The sequence below is a fragment of the Pavona decussata genome, unplaced genomic scaffold (assembly GCF_977016875.1).
Source record: "Pavona decussata unplaced genomic scaffold, jaPavDecu1.1 SCAFFOLD_56, whole genome shotgun sequence".
NCBI lineage: Eukaryota > Metazoa > Cnidaria > Anthozoa > Scleractinia > Agariciidae > Pavona > Pavona decussata.
In genome coordinates, this window is record NW_028145478.1 from 95,001 (window position 1) to 117,896 (window position 22,896).

A 22,896-nucleotide genomic window follows, 5' to 3' on the forward strand; every position below is an offset into this window, starting at 1 on the left:
TGAGCCCATACTGTCTAAGCAGACAATGCTGGAAATGAACTTGATAAAGATCCTAGACAGTGACCGAGATCCACGCGTCAATGTACTGAAGTCCGACACAGAGCCACTGCTGGAAGAGTATGACGATGTATTTGAAGGCCTTGGAAAGTTGGACGGACAGTACCACATTGTAACAGACGAGTCCATCAGACCTGTAGTGCATCCTCCGCGGCGTTTACCTGTTGCGATGACTGAGCGAGTTCAGCGGAAACTCGAAGAAATGGTAGCTGCTAACATAATCGAACAAGTCGACCATCCTACTGACTGGGTATCCAGTATGCTTGTGGTGACCAAGCCATCCACCGAAGCTGAGGGGGAAACCAAGTTACGCATCTGTTTGGATCCCAGGGATCTGAATCTTGCCATAAAGCGTGAACACTTCCCGATGCCGACAATTGAAGAGATTGCAACTAGGCTGAATGGGGCAAAATTGTTCAGTGTTTTTGATGCCAGTAATGGTTTCTGGCAAGTGGAACTTGACGACGAGTCTAGTAGTTTAACAACGTTTAACACCCCGTTCGGGCGCTACCGTTGGAAGCGAATGCCATTCGGCATCAATAGTGCACCGGAAGTTTGGCAGCGCAAAATGCGAGAGCACATTGAGGGGCTTAAAGGAGTAGAAGTAATTGCAGATGATTTTGTGATCGTTGGATTTGGCAACACACCTGCTGAGTGGCAGACAGACCATGACCGGAATGTGCGTGCCTTCCTAGACCGTTGCCGTGAGAGAAACCTGAAGTTGAACAAGAAGAAAGCCCGACTGAGACAGCAAGAAGTTCCCTTCATCGGACACATTCTAACCCGTGAGGGACTGAAACCAGATCCACACAAGGTTGAGGCAATTGTGGGGATGCCAGACCCGACTGATGTCCAGTCCTTACGTAGGTTCCTGGGCATGGTGAACTACTTGGCAAAGTTCCTCCCACGTCTATCCGAAGAAACAGAAGTCTTGAGAAAACTCACTGAAAAGGATGCTGAGTGGTGTTGGCTGCAAAGTCATACTGATGCTGTGGCCCATGTCAAGGAAATGATTGTATCTGCACCTGTACTTGCCTACTATGACGTGAATAAGCCTGTGGTCATTCAATGCGATGCTTCCCAAAGTGGACTTGGTGCAGCTCTGCTACAGGAGGAGCGCCCAGTGGCTTACAGCTCTCGTGTGATGACTCAAACGGAACAAAACTATGCGCAGATTGAAAAAGAGCTACTCGCCATAGTTTATGCTTGTGAGAAATTTGATCAGTACATTTTTGGAAGGAGCAATGTAATTGTGCAGTCAGACCACAAGCCGTTGGAAACCATATTCAAGAAGCCAATCCACAGTTCGCCAAAACGCCTCCAACGCATGCGTCTCCGCTTACAGAACTATGACATTCAAGTGGTATACAAGAAAGGAGAGACCATGTTCTTGGCTGACACATTAAGTCGCGCTTACTTGGAAAAGGAACCAGTGAGTCAGACCCAGGACAGTGACGTCCGCTCTGTCAGAGAACGACTGTTCGCTTTTGAGTTAGAGCAGATTAAACATGGTGAAGATCTAAGTGTCTCCCCCACTCGCCTGGAAGAGCTGCGCAAGGAGACTGCTCAGGATGAAGAATTACAGACCCTGTCTGATGTTATTCATGAGGGTTGGCCAGAGACCCTGTCAGAAGCTCACAAATATGACCGGCGTCGGAGGCAAGTAATTGAGCTGTATTGGAACAGCCGTGATGAGCTGACCATAGAAGATGGATTGGTATACAAGGGTCATCGCCTTGTGATACCATTTAAAGAGCGTTCTGGTGTTGTAAAGAGCCTGCATGAATCACATATTGGAATAGAAGGAACATTGCGTCGTGCCCGCGACATTGTTTACTGGCCTGGAATCACAGCCCAGCTCAAAGATCACTTGTCAAGGTGTGGAATCTGTAACCGTTATCAGCCCGAACAATGTAAAGAGCCTTTAAAGCCTCATGATGTGCCTAATTTGCCATGGCAGAAAGTTGGTGTTGATCTTTTCGTGCTGGACGGGCAATCATTTTTGATAGCCGTTGATTACTACTCTGGCTATTTTGAAGTGCAAGATATGAGTAGCACCACCAGCAACCGTGTTATCACCATTCTAAAGGCGTGGTTTTCCAGGCATGGTATTCCTGTGACTCTCATCAGTGACAATGGGCCCCCCTTCAACAGTGAAGATTTCCAGACCTTCAGTAAGGAATGGGATTTTCACCACGTCACATCAAGCCCTTATCACGCACAAAGTAATGGTCGTGTGGAAAATGCAGTTAAGACTTGCAAGTCATTGCTGACCAAAGCCCGAGCTGATAAGCGTGATCCTCTGCTGGCGTTGCTTGAGTGGCGCAACACACCAACTGAGGGTATGAATGCTTCTCCTGTTCAGCTACTATATGGTAGGCGAACACGCACCCGTCTCCCAGTAGCCAAGCAATTGTTAACTCCACAGGTGATAACTGATGTCCCCGAAAAGATCAAGATTAGAAAGCAGAAGCAGAAATACTACTATGATCGTCACTCACATGAACTGCCAAAATTGCGTGACGGTGATGCCATTAGAATGCGATTGCCACGCGAGAAGGAATGGTCACTGGGGCGCGTCATTGGAGAGGAGGGGACCCGTTCCTACTTGGTTGAAGTGAACGGAAAGCATTATCGTCGGAACCGCAAATGGCTCAGAGCAACACCCGAGGAGTTACCGGAGTCAGTGGAGACAAACCTCGACATGACCGATCCAATGGAACTGGTAGAGTCAAGTCCTGCTGAGCCGCCACAGGCAATGATACCATCATCACCAGTGGTTTCTGGGCCTCATACTGAAGGTCGTCCAGTGCGGGACCGCCGCCCCCCGGTGTGGTTAAAAGATTATGAGTGCTGAAATAAGACACTGACTCTGCCTTGTTGCCCCTTTTTTCAATTTGGCTTTATTATGTACTTTTGCAGGGGCGTTTTAATATAGGAGACTTTCTAAGGCAGATTTGAACATTATGTTATTGCTTTTTTATTATCATTAACGTTCTGTATGCATAAACTAAACTATTAGACTTAGGAAGGGAGATGTAACGAGTATGGTTACATGAAGTACAAGTCTAGTTCCCGCCTTGCGTGTCACGTGACCGAGCTTGTAGGAAGCCATCTTGAAGTTTTGTTGTCGCTGTTCAACCGGAATAAATAAGTTGTGTTTTGCGGACTCTGTGTCTTTCCGCCTGTCGTTACATTGAACACAAACAGAAAATGCAACCTGCAGTTCTACTTTGTTTGTACCATGAAATAATGTTCGTAAGTAACCATTGTAGTCCTCGTACCAAAAGCAAGAGCAGGACCATAAAGGACCAATGTTCTTCACACAGTCGTGAAGATGTAGAAGACAGTGAACATTATATGTCTCATAGCGGGCTCCATACAATGCCTCAATTCGTAAACAAAAGTGTCGCAATAATTTGCCCGCTTTACTTAAAGACTCAGTTGAGACTGAAATCTGGTCTAATAGCCAGATTGCTTCAACCAGCAGGATAAAATGCTGGAAGTATTCATTAGGAAAAATATTCCATAAACATGGGATACCATAAAAAAATAAAAATGAGCGAAATTCTGATGCTTTCCAATGACCAAAATCCTTCGCAATGCTTCTTGGTGCTCTAGAAATACAGTTGGGAGGTGTAATATTCAGTAAGCGCCTATCAACTTCATCTAGTCTTTTGCTAACATTCCAGTCCTCTGTTGCATGTGCTTTGTCAAACCACAAAGTCATGAGCATCTTTGTCACACCCAAAAGAACACAGTGCATGTAGTCAATTCCAATACCTTTTATTATGTCAAACCCAGGGACAAACATAAACCACGACTATCCTTTTACACCACAAACTGGGGAATACTTTCTCTCTAGTTTTGACTTGTGGGCATCATAAGCATGCTGCAGCGTGTTTTCATGGGTACGATCTGTTCCATAGCCCAGTACTGGGTTGTCTCTGTTGAAGGGGTATGTATGTGTGTGGCCTTGAACACTTGTCTTCACAGTTTGTCCTCGCTCCAAGCAATAGGGGCACCCACCAAAACCATTATACTGTACAAAGTTTTGCAACAAACACTTTGCAGGAGCATCAGCTGTGGCACTCAACAAAATTCCCCTCACTTTGATGTCATTTCCGTCATTACCTTTTGGAATTATCATTCCTAAGAAATAACAATAATAAGAAGCTCATTGAGCTTAAAACTAAACATGAAGTCACGATGCTTGCTCAGTCTTACTCAAAACAAAAAAAAAAACATGAACTGCCCGGGTGGCTTTTGGCCCCCTGCGCAGTTAAAAAGAATTGAAAAGAAATCAGGTTATACCACTTAAACAACTTCTGTAGATTAGGAATCAACTTTTGATTTTATTTAAATTCATTTGGACACATTCAACCAACACACTACTTATAGTGCTTGTAATAGATTAAAATTTTGCAAGGTATATGGGAAAGTTGTATTGTGCACAAAAATGTAAAAATGGATATAGACACTAACAGATTCACTTCAGTACAAAACACAAAAAACAATCTCATGGTAACATTAAGGAGATTAAAATAATATTACAGATACCCAGAAAATGGCAATAAAAAAGCATATCATAATGGAATTTCCATGCATAAAAAAAAACACCTTCGGAGTAAATGTCTTGGAATTCTTTGCTGAATGGGTGCAAAAATGTCAGGAAATCTGGCTTGCTGTATCCAAACCACAGTCCAAGGAAAATGCAGTTGGATCTTGCAAATCTAGTAAAATAACACAAACAATGCAACTGTCAAGAAGAGGGCAAATGATGCAACACCAGGTGAAATAAAATAAATAATTTAGTTCCTCATTCTTTTCAACTTTTTCACATTTTGGATTTCAGCCAACTCCCCCCCAGCAGGGACATACAGTGTACAACTCCTAGTCAGCAGATTGACCATTTGATATTATGATTGTGGGTGCAAAATCAAAGAGATGTTCACAAACCATACTTTTATATCTTTTCATCAACCTTACAAATGATGATGATGATATGATGAGTTTGGGGCCGTTTTAAAAGTAGGCGGCAGTTTGTTCCAGATCCGAGAGATGACAAATGAATAAGAGTTATGACGAAATCTGCTATTGTATTAATTTTGAATGACGTTAAGTCCACTATTTCTAAGGTTGTTAAAGGAGTGATTCGTGGTTTAAATAGGTTGGCCAGATAACTTGGGCCGTTCTCCTTGTAGCATTTATAAAATATTATTAGTGACTGTTCTATACGTCTCTATCCAGCATGTTCATATCTGCTGTTCTAAGGACTGATTTGTAGTTTATGCTTTTTCCCAAGTTCATTAAATGATGGTGATGCCACTGATGAAGGTGATGATGATGATGGAGTCCCTAACATACAGGTTTTAGGAGAATGCATTGCATACCTGCAGTTTGGTGGAAGCTCATTTACAACCAAATATACAGGCCAAATACTGTATTTTGAAGACCTAAACAGGGCTACACCATCAGTAAAAAGTTGAAAACTTATATGGATTTCAGCTTTCCTTTTTTCATCTGAGACACCTTTAAAAAAGCCATCACTTCCAAAATGCTTTTTGTACAATAACCCATCCTGAATATCTTCAATGGCATCTGGATTGATCTTGCTTCTACTAACTGGATATTTAAGAAGATCAAGAATTCCAGTCTCTGAAAAAGTAAAAAAAAAATCCAATTAACAATTATTCCATGTGTGCGCATTGGATACTGAGAAGATAGACATCCAGGTACATAGCACAGAGTTTCTAATGCATGTGAGTGTAATAATGGTTTGATTAAAAACACCCAAAGAAACACCTCAAAAGTGGCTACAAACATTGGGATAAAGACACATGCACCTACCACGTTTGCCATTGCGTCTAAACCAATCAAAACACTGACATTTTAATACGTAGTTCCATTTATCCATACCTCCCCCACAGAAGGGATATTTTATAAGAACCTCCACCCCTCTGGAAATTCCAATTAAACTCCATACATTTCTTTAAAATTTTTTGGTCTTTGAGGACCCCCCCCCCCCCCCCCCCAAGGAATTTCCAATTTCTTCTGCTGGGGGAGTCTGGATATATTCTGGAACAACACAATACACCATAGCCAGCTTTTTTTGTATAAATATACAAAGCAAATGTTGCAGTTAATTTTTTTTTATTTCACTTAATTTTTAATTTCTAACAAGACAATTTTTTTCAACAAGGTAAATTTGATTTTAACCTACGGTAGGTTATTTTCCATTGACTACGTAAATGCAGAAAAATCCCCATGATAGTGTCCCTTTCAAAACAACCTGTGTAATCATTAGGTCACTTACTTTGAATAAGGTCCCTGAGCTGGCAAATAAGTGGAATGATGATGAAGTATGAGGACATGTCTTTCTTGGTTAGGTCCTTCAAGCAGCTCTTGTTTTTACAAAGTTTGTTATCTGCTATAGCCAATCGTTGATACTCCATGCAAAAAGTGCAGTAGTAGTGAAACTGGATAGGATTTTTCAATTTCATGAAAAATTTCTTTAACAGCTTCATTGAAGATGCGCATTGATTTGGAATTCAATGCGTATCTTCAATGAAGCTGTTGCACAGTGTAGACTCACAAGCGTCAGCAAATCAACAATAGCGAGTCCAGTTAGACAGTGTCGAACGGCGTATGTAACGATTAACAACATGCTAACAGCTACAGTGATGGGTGCTCCGTTATACAAAGGAAGATCTTCTGAAGCCTCATCTTTTCTATAAGTGTTTTCGTCCTCGTTTGTTCCGCAGAAGCGAAAGCTAAAAGGTAATCTTCGACACCTTCTTCTTCCTCTGCATGTATTCTGTCTTGTTCTGATCTTGAAAGTTTAGGACCTGCGGGAACATCAAAAGGGTTGCTTGAGTCGCTGTCATTAGACAATTCGCCGTGCTGGAAATAGTTTTCCTCGCAGTTATTGAAAGAAGTCTCACTCCAATCCGTTTGGGAAGGCACGTCTGTCTGGCTCAAAGAACTCCGCGATGGTTCACTTGTATAAATTGAAAAGCTCCCGCCGGTGGATGGCATGGTCTCTTCATCGTTGGATGTCAAGACTTCAGACTCCTGCAATATCTTGGGCCATCTTCTCAAGGTGTTTCGAGGAATCTGAGAGAGATACTGGTTGTAGGGTCCACGTTTACCTCGTTTTCCCTGATCTTTCCCTGAAGTGTTATCTGCCATTTTTCATCCTATTTTGCACGCTGACGACCGCTGACAACAAGAATCAAGTGACCGAGTGCGCGAGTGCGCACATTACTTGTTGCTTTACCGCTGACAATTAAATGCTAATGTGATGTGGTGGTCCGGTGTATATGGGATATTTTTTTCTCCTTATTTGGAGCTTAGTTTTGGCGGCCACTTTTGGCGGTCAAAACGAAACGAACTCTGTTGAAGTCAAAGGAGTCCTTTGTTGAAGTCCTTTGATCCGCTACATTGCCTTTTCTCCCCTGAATTCATTTCAATAGGAAACAATGAGCACCGCAAAGAAAGACAAAAGGAAGACAACCCCCTCATGCAGATATGCAGAGAAAAGTAAGTTGTTATAAGTTAAAATGCCAAAGGTTGCCTGAAATATATTGCACAATGCATGGTTGCACGCGAACATGGCTAGATCGTACTCGGAATATATCGTAGACAAGTTTTCAGTCCGCCTGATTAATTGAAACAGTAAGAGTCGCCTTAGTGAAATAAAATTATCTTCTTCTTCTTCTTCTTCTGAATATTGGCTTTTCTGTTGGTATATTTAAGCCTTTTGTTTAAATGCATTTTTTAATATATGAACTCGACCTGTAGTTCTTGTGAGACTTATATATAGGAAAACCCAATGAACTCTTTCATGAAGAAGTCAAGGGGGCTAGCTGCCAGGATGCGAGCCATATTTTTATGTTAACTGTTATTTTGTGTATTTTGGAGGCGAGTTACAAAATTGTTCCCTCTTTCAGGATACTTTCTGGTTCAATTTATCGAAGACAACATCAAGTTCATTGTGGACGAAACGGGACTTAAAAGGGATGACAATAATACTACAGCCATGTATCAGGACAAGAAATATTACCCGTGTGTGGTGCTCAGTGAAAGTGGTGAGTGCAGCTGATCTAAAAAGTCACAAAGAAAACATAAGCTTAATTTTAATTACTGCATGCATTTACAGATGACTGGTGAGACATACGACTACACAAAGGCAACTAAATTGAAGCTAAATTAACTAAAAGAATTTGGCATTTAGATATATTTAAAAAAGAATCATACATTGTACATGTAAGTAGTCTTTCTGAAGTCAAGACCTCAATAATTAGCTTTGATTTCTTGTGACTTAGTTCGACCAAGTGAAAGAATACATCAAATGGAATTATTATTAATATTATTATTATTATTATTATTGATCCAGGCTCAGTAGTTCAAAGGCTTATAATTCTGGCTATTGGATAAATTGTTATCAAGTGAATATAGCATTTAAAAACATAAAAAATCTGCTCTGTCTACTGGATATTGATTTACTGCTCTAAATATTGATTTATTTGAATAAACAGTTGGACCTCTATTAGGCAGCCACCCTCAGGACTTTGAGAACTGGCCGCTTAATAGAGGTTAACCGTTTAATAGAGGTATCGAATACTGCGGTTTAGAGACACTGAAATAAATAGAGGTTCTACTGTATTGATTTATCTGAGGGACAGGGTTATCCTTCCTCCTGCTTTTTATTCTTAACAGATGATAAAGAGCAGTTGACTAAAACAAAAACTGCAATGGATGCCATGGGGAAGAGAAGAAGTGGCTCGGGTAAAAAAGAAAACAAATCCACTGCAGGAAAAAAGAAAACCAAGAAGAGTCCAGCTGGTGTTTCCCCCTAAGGCAAAATGCCCACAAGAGAAAATGGAGGCTGAAAAAGAAAAGGAGGAAAAAAAGAAAGAAAAGCTGCAAAAAAAGAAGGCCTTAGAACATGAACATCCTTGGCCAGCTTTCGGAACTGAACCGGTCTGTAATTGTTGTGAGTGAACGTGACAGAGAAGTGGACGAAAAAGAGAAAGAGCTTTTAAGAAAGAAGCAGGATCTTGACAGAAGGGAGCAAGAAATGGAAACACAAAAAGAGTGAAAAAGACGAAAGGCAAAAAAGAGTTTGCCTGAGGAGGAGATGCTTTCTTCTGGAGATGAAGAAAATTATGATGATGATTATGAGAACATTTCTGGTAAGTAGCTACTACTTTTAATGCTGTTGAAAAGCATTATAAGACAAAAATGTAATGATGCATATACATGTATTCATAAAGGTTTGGTGAGGTTTGTGCCAAAAATTACATTTTATAGTTTTGATTTAAAATTGTTATCTATATATTTTATTAATTCTTTTTAATAAATGAGGCTTTTTTCCTGTGATCACATGATGGCATGACATAGGGCAGTGTTATATTATTTTGTAGTAATGACATGCATAAGAATTTTGAAGACAGGAATTATTGTCTAATTAAGGTTTGAGATAATAAAAGTCCTTGATTGTGGCATAGACCTTTTTTTCAGTGCTTGACGACAGTGGATTTGATTATTCCACTGATGATATTGACGTACTTGAAGCCAGCAACTTAATTCAAGCTTTGCAAACCACTGAAACTGTGGAGAGACCAGTTATTGGGATAAAGCGTCCTAGAACAGGCTGTGTATAAAAGTGGGACGGGGACAAGGGGACGGGGACATTGGGACGCGTGTGTGGGGACTTGGGACTTGGCGACGCGAGGGGAGGGACGTGGGGACATCTGGTATGGGACGCAGGACGTATGGGACGCGGGGACGTGTGGGACGGGGACGCGGGGACGTCAAATGTAGGGGACGCGGGAGGTAAAGTCGGAGGTAAACGCGATATCTCTTTCTTCGTGAAACTGTGTTATTTAACCACATCGGACACCTTATGATGTTTACACAAAATATTTCTTCATATAGGAGTAGGCGCACTGACTATCTTGATTAGGGTTAAGCACTGTTAGCAAGCATTTACTGTTAGATTTGCCACTAAAAATATGTCAAACAAAATAGAATATTGTTTCAATAGTTGAATCCCCCGTGGTTTAGAGGCACATGCAATAGATTTCGGAGCTAGCACTCCGGGGTCGGAAGTTCGCTTATGCCACAAGTAATCTAGTTTCCTTTTTTATTTATTTGGAATCGAAAATAAATTTTGGCGACCGCTACCCACCCTACCCTGCTTAAGGCTCCAATTTTCTATCAGCAAGAAGACCAGGACAGCGGTTTCACTTTCTTCAATGCAGGGGGTCTTGGCCGAGTCTTCGTTTCGTAAACAGGCATGGAGGATCGAGGATTTCCACGGTAAGTTTCTACTGCTTTTGCTTTGATCATCACGCAACCCTTGCACATCCCTGACTATAATATACAGAAGTTTTAGGTTCAGAGATGTCTTCGGCTAAACTGAGCGTTATAACGTACGCAGATTTTGGAAAAGATATCTCGATATTTCACCACGTTGTGCATTGGTTTGCTCGATTAAAAGCGGCGTTTAATTCTTTCGCAGATGGGAAATAACAACATCCAGTTCACTGTTTGGCGAGCGCGATCACTTCTCGCTTTACAACTCACTGCCACTTCTTATTTTAAGGGCCGTAAAGCATTATAGGAGATTCGTACATAACCGACTTGCCCTTGGGTGAATGAAAGTGTAACACAGAGGGTGGACGACCTGTGGCAGAAGCCGTGTCAGTCATTGAAAATATCCGATAAGCCATGGAAAAAAGCATTTTCATGTCACTATTAATCAAAGCGGGTTTTCTCTAAAAGTATTCAAGGTTTGTCTGAGGAGGCCAGAATGAAAAAAAAAGAGTCAGCGAGTACCACGTTGTGAACGGAAGGCAAAATAAACTCATTATTTTAATTTATGAAAACTTCACTTACATAATAAAGAATGTTTACATATTGACAAAACTGTCTACACCCAGAGGAAATCAATCTAACAAATTGCAAAACTGTTTTTCTGGTTAGCTAAGTCACTTTGCAACGAGACAGTTCAGTCAAATAACATGAACGTGAACAGCATGCTTTAATTTGTAAACACGTAATTCGGCTTATTGACCTTCTAATATTTGGTTGCTTTGTACGTTTATCTGGCCGCAAACTAAACTGCCAAGTAACTCTTTTACAAACATCTTTTCACTTACTTTTGCAATTGTGTAATCTGAAGAGTTGTAACACTGAACTACCGCTGTAATAGCAAAAGGAACTTAGGACACTAGTTGCAATAAAACTGTAACGAGGAATGACTTGGTAACAAGCCATGAAAGGTATCCTCCGACTAGTTTTGCCTCGCGTATCCCTAATTTCATAACAAATTGTAAGCAAATTATTATAATCTTTGTCTCATTTTCAATAACTTGGAATGAGTGCAACCATTGTCGTAGAAATGTAAATAGAATATGAACGACGTTACAACGCTAGTGCTCACTGCATAGTCAACAAAATTTCACTTTATAACTTACAGTTGATGGAGGCCAAAAATCCCCTATTGATTGAGAAGCAACCGCATGGTATGCATCGCACCTAATGCAAACAATTACTCTGAAACTTGTTAAAAAGGGCAGGTATCGCCTCAAAATGAAAACACAAACCAGTACTTAGTAATAATAGTTTTAAATCTTAACTACATGCTCTGTTTGCTGACGTTCAACGCTTTTACTCGTAAGTAGTGTTTCCGGCATGGAACGTTTTACAGTGTTGTTCATTTATAGTGAAATGTTCAACTGCTGAAAGAGGAAATCTTTATGCTCCTTGTTCAGGCGTTGCTTGACAATGGGATGAATGTCTAATTGTGCTCCGTCAAAGGTAGCGCTACTGATGCTGTTTCCTTTCTGAACGCAAGAAATATTTACATGAAAATAGACAGCCTGTTCCTTTCCAACTCTCAAGATCCCTGTATTTCTATCTTTCCAGGGACGGTGTTCTTTGTGTGTAATGGCGACGTCATGCGGAGGAGGAAAGAGTCGACCATCGGCCTTTCGAGCGAATTTGATTCCACATCCTGTACAAGTTGTCACTCGGGGATGATCAGACAGGAACACAAGAGAATACGAATTGATGTCCTCACGATGCCCTTCGTCTGTCTCTGCTAGACTTTCTTGCAAGACTTCGTGTTCTCCATTTCTTCGAACAATCTTCATTTTCACGGGCTGGCGATTCTGAGATGGAGTTTGCACTCTGTCTACATGTTCAACGACGAAGTTCTCTTTCTCCTTGGTCTTCTTCGCTCTTCTTCGTTGATGTGGCTTTTTACCAGCACTGCCAACATCCAGCCCATAAGTAGACATTTTTGTCACACTTGTCTGTACACCAGTTTTCTTGTGCCATGTTACGAAATCTACGAGTTTGCCCTTGAATTCTGCTGCCGCCAGTGTGTGAGCACAAAGACTGGAATGGTTGTATGCGGGACAGTCATCATCGCAACAGAATTTACCATTTTTGCATTGCCTTATAACATGCGGTTTCGCTGATGTATCCGATGCTACCAATAGAGTATCGTCTTCCCCAAAGCCATGTCTAACTTTACTCATTCGCAAGAGCCTCTGGGCCTTAGAGAATTGATGGGATAAAATGCTTTCTGGGATACCAGAGATGCCGGACTGTGTATGTGATATGGAGAGTGTGGAAAGCGTTTGTGACATAGGACCACTTTCTTTGGCTCTTCTGGTGTACGCTCTTCTGTCCGTAGGATTCATCTTTCTCCACTTTTCTGGGGATATCTTCAGGTGCTTATATTCATCTGAGAGTCTGCATTCCCCCTGGTCAATTATTGCTCCTTCCAGCAACGAATCTTGTTCCTTCACAAGTTCATGGCTCTTTTCAATAAGCGTTACGAGGTTCACACGTTTGTGGTCCGTCTTGAGCTTTAACAGGTGGTTTTCTGCTTCATTGTCGTTTATTGTGTATAGGGAATCCCCAAGTCCCGCCTTTTGTCGCATGGGTTTCAGCATCGATGCGTCGATCGTGTCAGCAACATTTTTGACAAACCAGTCGTAGAATCTGGGAGTTTGGTATGTGATTTCCCATTCTCGAGCATTCCAAACATCCTCCAGCGAGCACAGTTTTGCATAAAAGTCATCCGAATCATCGGAATCCACAATTCCGTGATACGAGATAGCTGCTGCATTATGACCAAATATGTCGTCGAGAAATTCATTTTGGTAACGCCCATTGATGCCTATACTGGAGAGTTTCATTTCAATGTTTTTACGCAGGTGGATAAAACAACGATGATGGTCAGCCACAGGGAACTCTTCATTGAATGCATTTGACAAAGCACGTTCGCCATCAGTGCCGAAGGCTTGAAGAGACACGGTGTTTGGATTGAATCGCTTAACTGATGAGGCTAAATATCGGTACGTTTGTTCCGTTTTGCTCTGATGAACAAGCATGGGACCAAGGAAAACAGGTGATTTACCTGTGGTTACGTTAACAATTTTGCGGCACCTGTAGGTCGTTGGAGTCACACTAAAATTGCCAAGATTGAATGTTGGATCAATACCAAGAATTGAAAAATCGTCTTCCTGACAACAGTACAGCTCGATATCTTTTAGCTGCCTGTCAGTGGCAAGGAAGGCCATAGGCTCTGGTGCACCAACTACCTCTCTGACATAACCATCTTTAGTTTTGCACTTTTCCATAGCTTCAAGCAAGATATCTCTACTGGAACTAGCTGACGGCATAAAGGATGCCGAAGTAGACGATAATACGTTCTGCACCTGCCTGGAATTTCGCGGCAGATCACTTTTAGAGCGGCAAAACTCCAATCCCCCCTTCTGACGTACAGCTGCGAAAAAGACCTCTCGGGGTTGGCAGCTTCTGGATATTTCTTTCAGCTGTTCGAATGTGCTTGGTTTCGTTCGAACGTAAGGCTCGGTGTTGTTTTTTGAATTTCCATGTTCCTTAAGGTTCAAAAGGGTTTCTTCACCTTCAAAGTAATACTGAAGCAATGCCAGTCGGTGCCTTCTCGACTTGCTATTGTACACGAAAGACATCCGCTTCCGATATTGTGCCTCCTTGTCGTGGTGAAGATACTGCTTAACCACCATGATGTAATCAGCGTCTGTTCTTTTCTGCCTTGTCACTTGAACATCCAGGATATGGCCACTTTTGTTTCTCTCAACAGCAATATAGCTTTTCGGGGAGCCAATATGGACCCACTTGCCAAGATCGTCCGCCCGCACATCTTCGGGGTGGGGGAGAGCATCTAAATCTATTACAAACGAAGCATTTTCCATCACCTGAAGGGGGACTTCAGTGCAACATGGTTCTTTCACTCTCAGCAGAATGTCTACACTCTCTTTACTGGAATATGGTGATTGTCTGCCTTTCTCGTAATAAGGAAGGCGGCTGTCGTCTTCGTAATACTTCTTGAAAAAAAAAAAAACATTGTTTCATAAGACATTCTATAAAACAGCACCTTCATGTTTAATTAACCCATTGCTATTTTGGGATGATTTCGTTAATCACCAACTGACGATTCTAAAAGTCGGAAAACTGTTACAGTGGTTGGTCTCGCTACAACTTTGATGGAACAACGAACGATAAAAATGACTTAAACTGCGTGCGCTAAGAACAATCACGGAACCTCAGTGGCTCATTTGGGTAATATAAACTATGTAGAGTAGCTTGATCTTGAAAATTACTTCCTTAAACAGTCATTTTCATGTATAACGTCGCTTTTGAGGGAAGAAAAAGTACTGTAAAACGGCGTTTTTCTACGGTTGTAGCTTATTTAGAAAATTGTCACTTTAAAATTGAGACCACTGACTGTCATCATAAAAATGTTTGGACTGTGGTTCATGATTATCTCGCGAATGAACTGACTGGAGAACGAACGGTTTGTATATTAGCTGGAGAATCACCCTAAAATGTCAGTACTTATTAGATACCGTATAAGTTATCATTATGTGTCACTCAATGTACCTGCTGACTATCCTCAGAGTCCTCCTCTTCCTCACTCGTGTCGATTATCTCGATTGCTCGCCTTACAAACGCGATTTCCTCCCGCACAACCGTTTTGCTGTATATATAAAAATAATAATAATAATAAAAGGAAATTAACCAACTCTTGCATCATCCAAAAACGTTCACCACTGGAAAGGGCGCCTTGAAAGAAAAGTGATTTGTGATTTGTCGAAAAGTAACGAAGATATAGCTCCTCGAAGTCGCGAAACTTTTCAGACGTTTGTATGGTGGGGACAATTTTACAAACGTCTATAAATTTTTGCAACTTTGCCAATGTTACCAATTTGAAGGCGCTCTGTCCAGTGGTGTCAAAGGAATTTCACTAACTGGTCCATGTCAAATGTTGAAAAAACCGTGGAGGGGTCTATTAGCATCCCCCAAATTTGCATATCAAAGAATTACTAGCTGCTTAATTACTTTTAAAACCTACCTCTTAATTTTCTTAGCATTTGGGGAATTGACAGGGCTGCTATCCGCCTAAATAAAATCAAAGGTTAAAAATTAATACAAAAATCAACATCACCCAAATTTAACCTGGACTGATGTGTAAGATTTTTAATTTGCGTTAATCTTCAATGGTTGTGGAAGGACCCGTTGTTAATCCATTACTAGGCAGATCACATGATGAATTTATAGCTGAGATTTTAGCAACCTCTCGTTCCCATGGTAAAGCCTGAGCTGGTCAAACAAGCAAAACATCTCCTTTATTTAAAATGTATTCAAAATTCAGTTGGGGTTTTAAGTAGGACAATAAATCTTCTCTATTACAAAAGATTGCCCTGGCGTACTAGTTATTATTGATACGAAGAAAATAAAAAAGGGTTGTCGTGACTATAATGTAGCTTGTTTTTGCACTTAATAACGAAACTACTACTGACAGGACAAAAAACCTTTAATATAGTAAAATAACGTACCGTATCAAAGACTTCATCTTGACTTTGTTTGAAAACACTATAGAGAAAAAATGAAAATAGCAGTGTTAACGAAAACTTGAAATCAGAATTGCTGTGCAACCTCATGACCCTATTTCAATGAAAATATCATGATACTTTAATCTAGACACATTAGCAAAGAAGCCAAGTTGGCCGTGAACAGCCACGCAAAGTGACAATGCATTCTTTCTATACATGTAAAATACTGTAGTAACATTAAGGCTTTTTTATACATGCAAAACAACTGAAAATAATCGTGACGAAGCACACCTTCTACTCCGCTTGCAAACTCTAGCATCTTCTGTATCTTCGTCCGATAAGTAGTTCAAATCTGAACAATCTGGCGACCAAAAATGCAAATCGTTAAACTAAGTATTGCCTATAGTATCCTTCAAGCTCGAAATTTACAAGATTCAAACAAGGATGTGTTAGGATTTTAGTGATAATCGAGACAAACGCAAGATAGCCTTACCTTGGAAATCCTCCATGACGATAAACGTGACGAAGAACCCCCAGCGTTGAATAAAGTGAGACCGCTGTCCAAGTCTCCTTGCTGGAATATTGGGACCATAAGGAGGGTAGGGTGGGTTGTGAAGAAAGAGATATCGCATTTACCTTCGACTTAAACAATAAACATTAATGTCCCCACGTCCCCCGGGTCCCTATATTTGACGTCCCCGCGTCCCCGTCCCCGTCCCATACGTCCCCGCGTCCCATGCTTGATGTCCCCACGTCCCTCCCCACGCGTCCCCAGGTCCCAAGTCCCCACACACGCGTCCCAATGTCCCCGTCCCCTTGTCCCCGTCCCACTTTTATACACAGCCCCTAGAACAAGTGTACTGCCAGGCACTTCAACTGCAAAGAAGTGTCCCAGAAGACAGCAAGTTGCAGAATGCACTCAATGTTGCCACTTGCTTGCTCAAAATAAAGAGCTCAAAGAGGCAAATGCCCTGCTGACTGAGCAGCTAAATAATTCCAGAGGTCTGGTAGGGCTGCCAGGTGAAGTACCGAGAGCTGGAAAAATTTCACAGGAAACTGCTAAAAGATATCAGGTAAGAGTAGTGCATGCAAATTACAATACAAGAAAATAGAATTTTCTTTGCAAACCCATTTCTCAAAGATTCTTATTCCCATTTTGAGCAATTTAAATAACCTTTTGACTGATTGGTCAGTTAGTTCTCCTTAGTAATAGCTCTGTCAATTCCAAGCCTTGCATCACCCCCCCTCCTCCTTTTGATTTAAAAAATGTTGTAAATGCTTCATGGTGTGGCCAGCTTATGCGTTCACATGCCCCACAGCTCCTTCATGTACTGTGCACATTCCTCTTTACGTCATCTTAATTGCATGTGGAAAGAGTGCAAGTATTTGAACATGCATGCTGGGGTGGAAGCATATGCTACTTTTAAAATCCAAAAGACCGCATTGCTTTTGACAATACCCCACCACTGGGCTGACCATCATTGGCAAATTCCCTACTGTGTGGAAGGTGAAGTGAAAAAATGCCCATGGGTAGGGGGTGGGGGCGCATGAGCGGGCTTGGAATTGACGGAGCCATATTTGACATGAACATTATTTTGTGTTCATTGTAGTTATTGGGTTAAATGCACAATGAATACGGCAACCTTCTCTCTCCATACTCTCATGTTCTTTGTTAATTTTGGACAAAAAATAATCGTAGGATTTCATTATTTAGTACACCTTCTGGGAAGTTTAACTCAGTCCTGAAGTTTGAATATCCCAAAAATGTACATATGAAAATCGATGGGCCAAATTGAAGATAAACGAACGTCTTTTATACTTGCAGATGATTGAACTGTCACCAGACCTGTTTGAAAGTCACCTTACCAAGGCACATTCAAAGAAAACTGCAACAGCAACAGCCTGCTTTCTGTTGAGCTGCTTTTATAGCGAGCAGGAGCTCATTGGTAAAAGCCTTGGTGGCAAAAATGGAAAAGCATCTGTTGATACAGACATTTTGGAGAGTATACTGAGTATGTATAAGTAGAGATTAATGCATTTTTAATTAATTGTGTGCATGTGCACTTAATTAAACAATTTTTGTGAATGCATGAAAAAATAAAAAAAAAATCTCCTAAAATTTGCAAAAGCAAAGTTTCATGACATGGCAACAAATTTAGTTAAAAAAAAGAACGTGATCAATGTGATTAACCAGATCATTATCCACTAGGAAGCTACCTGTTTTATCGTCTTTTGATCAATACAGTTAATTGGCCAATGTTTTACACGAATATATATTGAACAGACAACAGAGAAACTGAGGCAGTGTCAATCTAACTATCATCTCCATTATAGTTAGATTGACTCTCCTTAAAATATCTTTTGTTTGACATTCATCAAACTTACCATCATTTGGTTCCTTTATATTTTTGTTCAATGCTTACAAACAGTGCTTTAGGCAAGACCTGTCACTGTTGTCATGAAGCTCTTTGGAACCTCTTATTCCATTGGTTCTTGTAAGTGTGAAGCTCTGTGGTTTTAGGGCTAGGGTTCATTGTTGCTATATTGTTTGTATATCATTTTCTGAGCCAATCCTGTGAGACGTTCCAAAGAGCTTCATGGAGATCCCACCTGACAAGATGACCTACCCCGAATCACCAGCTAAAATTCATTCTGGCTCCATTTGTAAGGGAGCTTTAAATGTTGTTTTCTGACAGGTACTATGCAATGTAGCACTGGCCTCAAAATCTTAGTGAAAGCACTGCTAGAAAAGATTTATTTCAGATTCTTTGTAGAAAGTAAAAATTTTGACAAAGCTTTATTTTCGCCTATCAAAATTGCAAAAATATAATTATATACACTTGAGTGTGCACAGTGTTGTAACATTAATTTTACAAGTACACTCAGAAAGTCATGGAAGGGACAGCTTCAAAAGCTGGGAATGTAATATATTACGTCAAACTTATCAAACATTTAGCAGATCAAGTGGTAAATTTTAACATTTGTCATGTATCTTACAGCTGTTGGCTGCTCTTCATCAAGTCTAAATGCCAAGTCTCTGGAGTAAATATATATCCTACTCTTTATTTTTCACAGGTTTTACAAGAAAGAAATTTGCAGAGTGGACGTCAGAAAGCCCAATAAAGATTGCCCTCAGGAACAAGATAACTTGCATTGAGGCTAATTTTAAAAAAAAGACAGTGAAAGTTGATTAAACAATAGATACCCAAGGGATAGGTTTACCTTGGCAGAAGGCTTAAAGGTAACCCTAACTGCCTTTTAAACACTCAGGTGAGTTTTCCCCTACCTGAAGAGCATTTACAAGGCAGCTAGGGTTATTCCTCGTTATGGAAACCTTCTCCAATCTTGTAAATAGTCCCCAAGTCTTTCCTATTGAGAAAACGTTGAAACTGAAGAAAATGATTTCAAAATTACGTTTTCAATTGCTAAGATCAGTTTATTCTAGTGAGAAGAAATTTGCCTGATATTGAAAAGTTACAAATCTTTCCTATTAATTCTTATCAAATGCTTTACCCAGTGAACTTATTTTCAATTTAACTTAATTTCTTGATCAAAATATGATATAAAAATATAGTATTTCAGAAGACATTGAAAGTTATATTTTTTGTTTAATAAGACAGATTTGTGTTACATTACAATGATGTCAGTTTTTTAACTTTACTGTTTAAAGAGCAAAGAAAGTTTTTGTCTTCACTGATTTGCCACAAAATTTTAAATAAATATTAAATTATACTGGTGTAATACTGATGAACGTCTTGATTACTAGTTATATCTAATATTATAAAATCATCGAGAAATCGGCGCGCTGTGATTGGTCAGTTCGAGTTCATTATAGCTCCATAAAGCACGCTTCTTACGTCATGCGCGTGCTTTATGGCAGTAATAATGCACGCTGCTTACGTCACAAGTTTGAGCGCGCGCTACTTAAACATTTTATAAAAGAAATAAAGAACTTGTCCTCGTGCATTGTTGAGTTATATAAGCACTTGGGAATTCTTAAGAACACTCGAGAAGTGCAAGAAGCACTCGGCTACGTCTCGTGCTTCTCTATGCACTTCTCTCGTGTTCTTAAAATTTCCTGCGTGCTTATATAACTCAACAATGCACTCGGGCGCGTTTTTTATTTCTTTAATATATGTGCTTGTATTTTACTGGGAGATAGCCATATGCATGAAGTATACTTGAAGTATACTCAAAAGTATACTTTAAGTGTACTTTTGTGAAGTATACTTTAAGTATACTTTGCTGTGAAGTATACTTTTAGTATACTTTGCTGGATGTCCAAAAGTTATATACTTTAAGTATACTATTTGTAAGTATACTTTAAGTATACTTAAAATTCAAATGAAGTATACTTTTTAAGGGGTTTATCACCTATTTGAAGTATACTTCAAATGTACTAGAATTCTACAAGGGAAGCTTTAACGTCTCACATCTTTTCCCACCACTTTTTTTTTGCTTATTAAACCACAAAGAACAAAAAACAAAACTCTATATGATTTTGAAAATAGATGAAAAATGCTTACATATAGAAAGTGATACTGTTGTCGAAATCTTGGCGAAAATAAAAAAAACTGGGGTGTGTGCAGGAAATTGCAAAGACAAAATGGCTAAGAAATTACTCATTATTACATCACTCAATTAGACTTGCCCTCTGCAAAGAGAAAGTCAGTCAATATCTCATGAGACATCCCGAAAAGGTAGTGAGTACTGGGATTGTTGCCTTTCGTTTTATCCTGTCTGCTGGGCATTTATCTCCTTATCAAAAGAATGTTTGTCAAAGGTATCAGAAAAAGAGAAACATGGATACTCTGTTTGCTAGTTCCGATCCTTCATCACAAAACATGCCTTCATTATGTCATGTCACAAGGACTTGTCCTGTAGTGTTTAAGAGGACATTTGCATCTTCAGTCTAAAGTGCGTGTTGCTCACAAGACATGCAATATTTTTCTTTTTACAGAATTAAGGATAATAATCGCAGGTACCATTCCATATACCTATTGCGGGACCTCTTATTAATACCTTAAAATAGGGGCACCCACGTCTAATTCCATGAGCGGGGTGAAGGCCAAAGTGTAAAAAGGTAGCGACCTCAAGATGTCAAAGCAATTCTGGAGAAAAAATGCATACGCTTATAGTAGACTGCTTCTTACTTGTAAAAAAAAATTAAAAAAGTCAATTGTCAAACCACTAATGTCTGAAGGATGTGAGTGCGGAATGTTTAGATGATTACCACTTGCAGATTCCATTATTCCTTGACTGAACTAGAAATGATTATTGGTAGTTTTTACATATTTCTTTTTAAAAGATGATCGCACTATGCTCAGCAGCTGAGGTTCTGCAGTGCTTGGAAGTGTTAAATGAGGGCTGTGATGGTGAAACTGCCATTCTCCCATTCCTGACACACACCTTTGAAGGGGTAGGTTTTGCAAGCATAACAGCTGTGGTGTTCTATTTTTTTTTAAGATACTTTGTTTTCACTTATCTTAAGTTGAGTGTGGTTCTGATAGTGTCTGCTTTTGAGAGTTATGACTGCCCTTTACCTGTAGCAGTCTGTAAGAATGTTCCAACATTAGACATTGGGAAAATTAATTGTGTTTGAGCTATCATCTCTCGTTTAATTTGTGCTAATTTTGTGAAATCTGTAAAACTTTGTAACACCTGACACTGATTGGCCTAATCCTACAGCAATAACCTACAATGTAGGTCTCTCCTCTTTTAGATATGTTGCCAGGCATATGATGACAGGAGGGCAATAGTGATTATCCTATTTAATCCCTGCAACTGCAGCAAATTTCAAGGCACCATGCTGAGGTACATGTACAAATAATACAGGCATTTCCTATTTTACCATTGACAAGTTTTGTCCTTGAACTAGACCCCTTTACCCAAGGAATTAAACTAAAGAGGGAAACACTAATAATAATTAGCTAATATCGTTAAATTGCCTCTCATTGACCAGTGTCCTACAAAAGGTGCAAGAACAAAGTACTCAGCATGATTGGTATTTCTGGGCAGCAGAGACAACATCAAAAAATGGCAAAAGAGGTATGAAAACTTAGTAAGGAAGGGTAGTTTGATATGATTCCTCGGAAGAGCACAAATTTTTTGTATGGCCATAATTTAATAAACGTAGCTTTCATTATGCCAAAGTGAAATGCATGAACTACACTTGTTTCTACTGTTAACTTTATTAAATTGCCACATTTCTTCAAGGGACTTGTTTATGTGCAATAAACGTTTTAGTGCTTGCTCAATTAATAATTAAAAATGATAGGCTCTAATTAAGTGGTGATTATTGATTTAATTCAAATTCTAAACAGCACTAATGATTGATTACAGGAAATTATACCTAGTAAAAATAATATTACAAACTCTTGATAGCAAGTACAACATTGACCAATTGTCAAAATTGTCTATATTTACTGTAATTGACTTATTGCTTTGATAATTTATATCATAGTGCTTGACAAGTATGGAAATGGCAGGGATGACCAAATAATTTTCTTAGTGCCATCCACTCAACAAACTCCAGAATTTGTTGATGGCATTGACGGTATGTGTATTACTGGTACATTAAATTATCTAATTAATGTTCCCCATAAGGTGTAAATTTTGTATTAGACACTCTCTTCAAATAAACACAAAGTGTCAGTCCAAAAGATTCCCTCACAAGAATCCGCTCATTTATCTTCTTAATTTCTGTAATGCTCAATATTGTCAGCAACTTTCTATGAGGTTGTCCTATATCAGTAACATCCAGGAATGACGAGACCCACTACAAGGTTCTATTTTCCACAATTTTTGTCAGTGAGTTTTGAGTAAAATAAATGTCTCTCTAATGAATGGCTCATCACATTTAACGCCCTCGCTACATGTAGGTCCTCTTAAATGTAACACCCCAACCTGACATGAAAGATGCACATTACTTGCTCAA

The 22,896-nt window shown here is 39.8% G+C and overlaps 1 long non-coding RNA gene and 2 pseudogenes across 3 annotated transcripts in view; 1 reads left to right on the forward strand and 2 right to left on the reverse strand.

The window, feature by feature from the left end:
• Positions 1-7,248, reverse strand: part of LOC146479991 (uncharacterized) — a 9,759-nt pseudogene extending 2,511 nt beyond the window's left edge. Inside the window, exons 1-5 of the transcript XR_014864790.1 lie at positions 7,024-7,248; positions 6,374-6,889; positions 5,451-5,715; positions 4,678-4,790; positions 3,259-4,209 (exon numbers count right to left, since the gene is read on the reverse strand). The product of XR_014864790.1 is annotated as an uncharacterized LOC146479991 (transcript). The remainder of the gene's footprint in view (positions 1-3,258; positions 4,210-4,677; positions 4,791-5,450; positions 5,716-6,373; positions 6,890-7,023) is intronic.
• Positions 7,249-7,538: 290 nt separating this feature from the next.
• LOC146479992 (uncharacterized) lies at positions 7,539-19,312 on the forward strand (annotated as a pseudogene). The gene is made up of 9 exons (XR_014864791.1): positions 7,539-7,599; positions 8,010-8,147; positions 8,779-9,156; positions 9,187-9,254; positions 9,583-9,719; positions 12,990-13,091; positions 16,610-17,032; positions 17,785-17,971; positions 19,035-19,312. The product of XR_014864791.1 is annotated as an uncharacterized LOC146479992 (transcript).
• On the reverse strand, positions 14,670-15,978 carry LOC146479993 (uncharacterized). Its single transcript, XR_014864794.1, has 3 exons — positions 15,963-15,978; positions 15,479-15,525; positions 14,670-15,103 (listed from the first exon to the last, which is right to left on the reverse strand). It is a non-coding gene; the product is annotated as an uncharacterized LOC146479993 (long non-coding RNA).
• Positions 19,313-22,896: the final 3,584 nt, after the last annotated feature.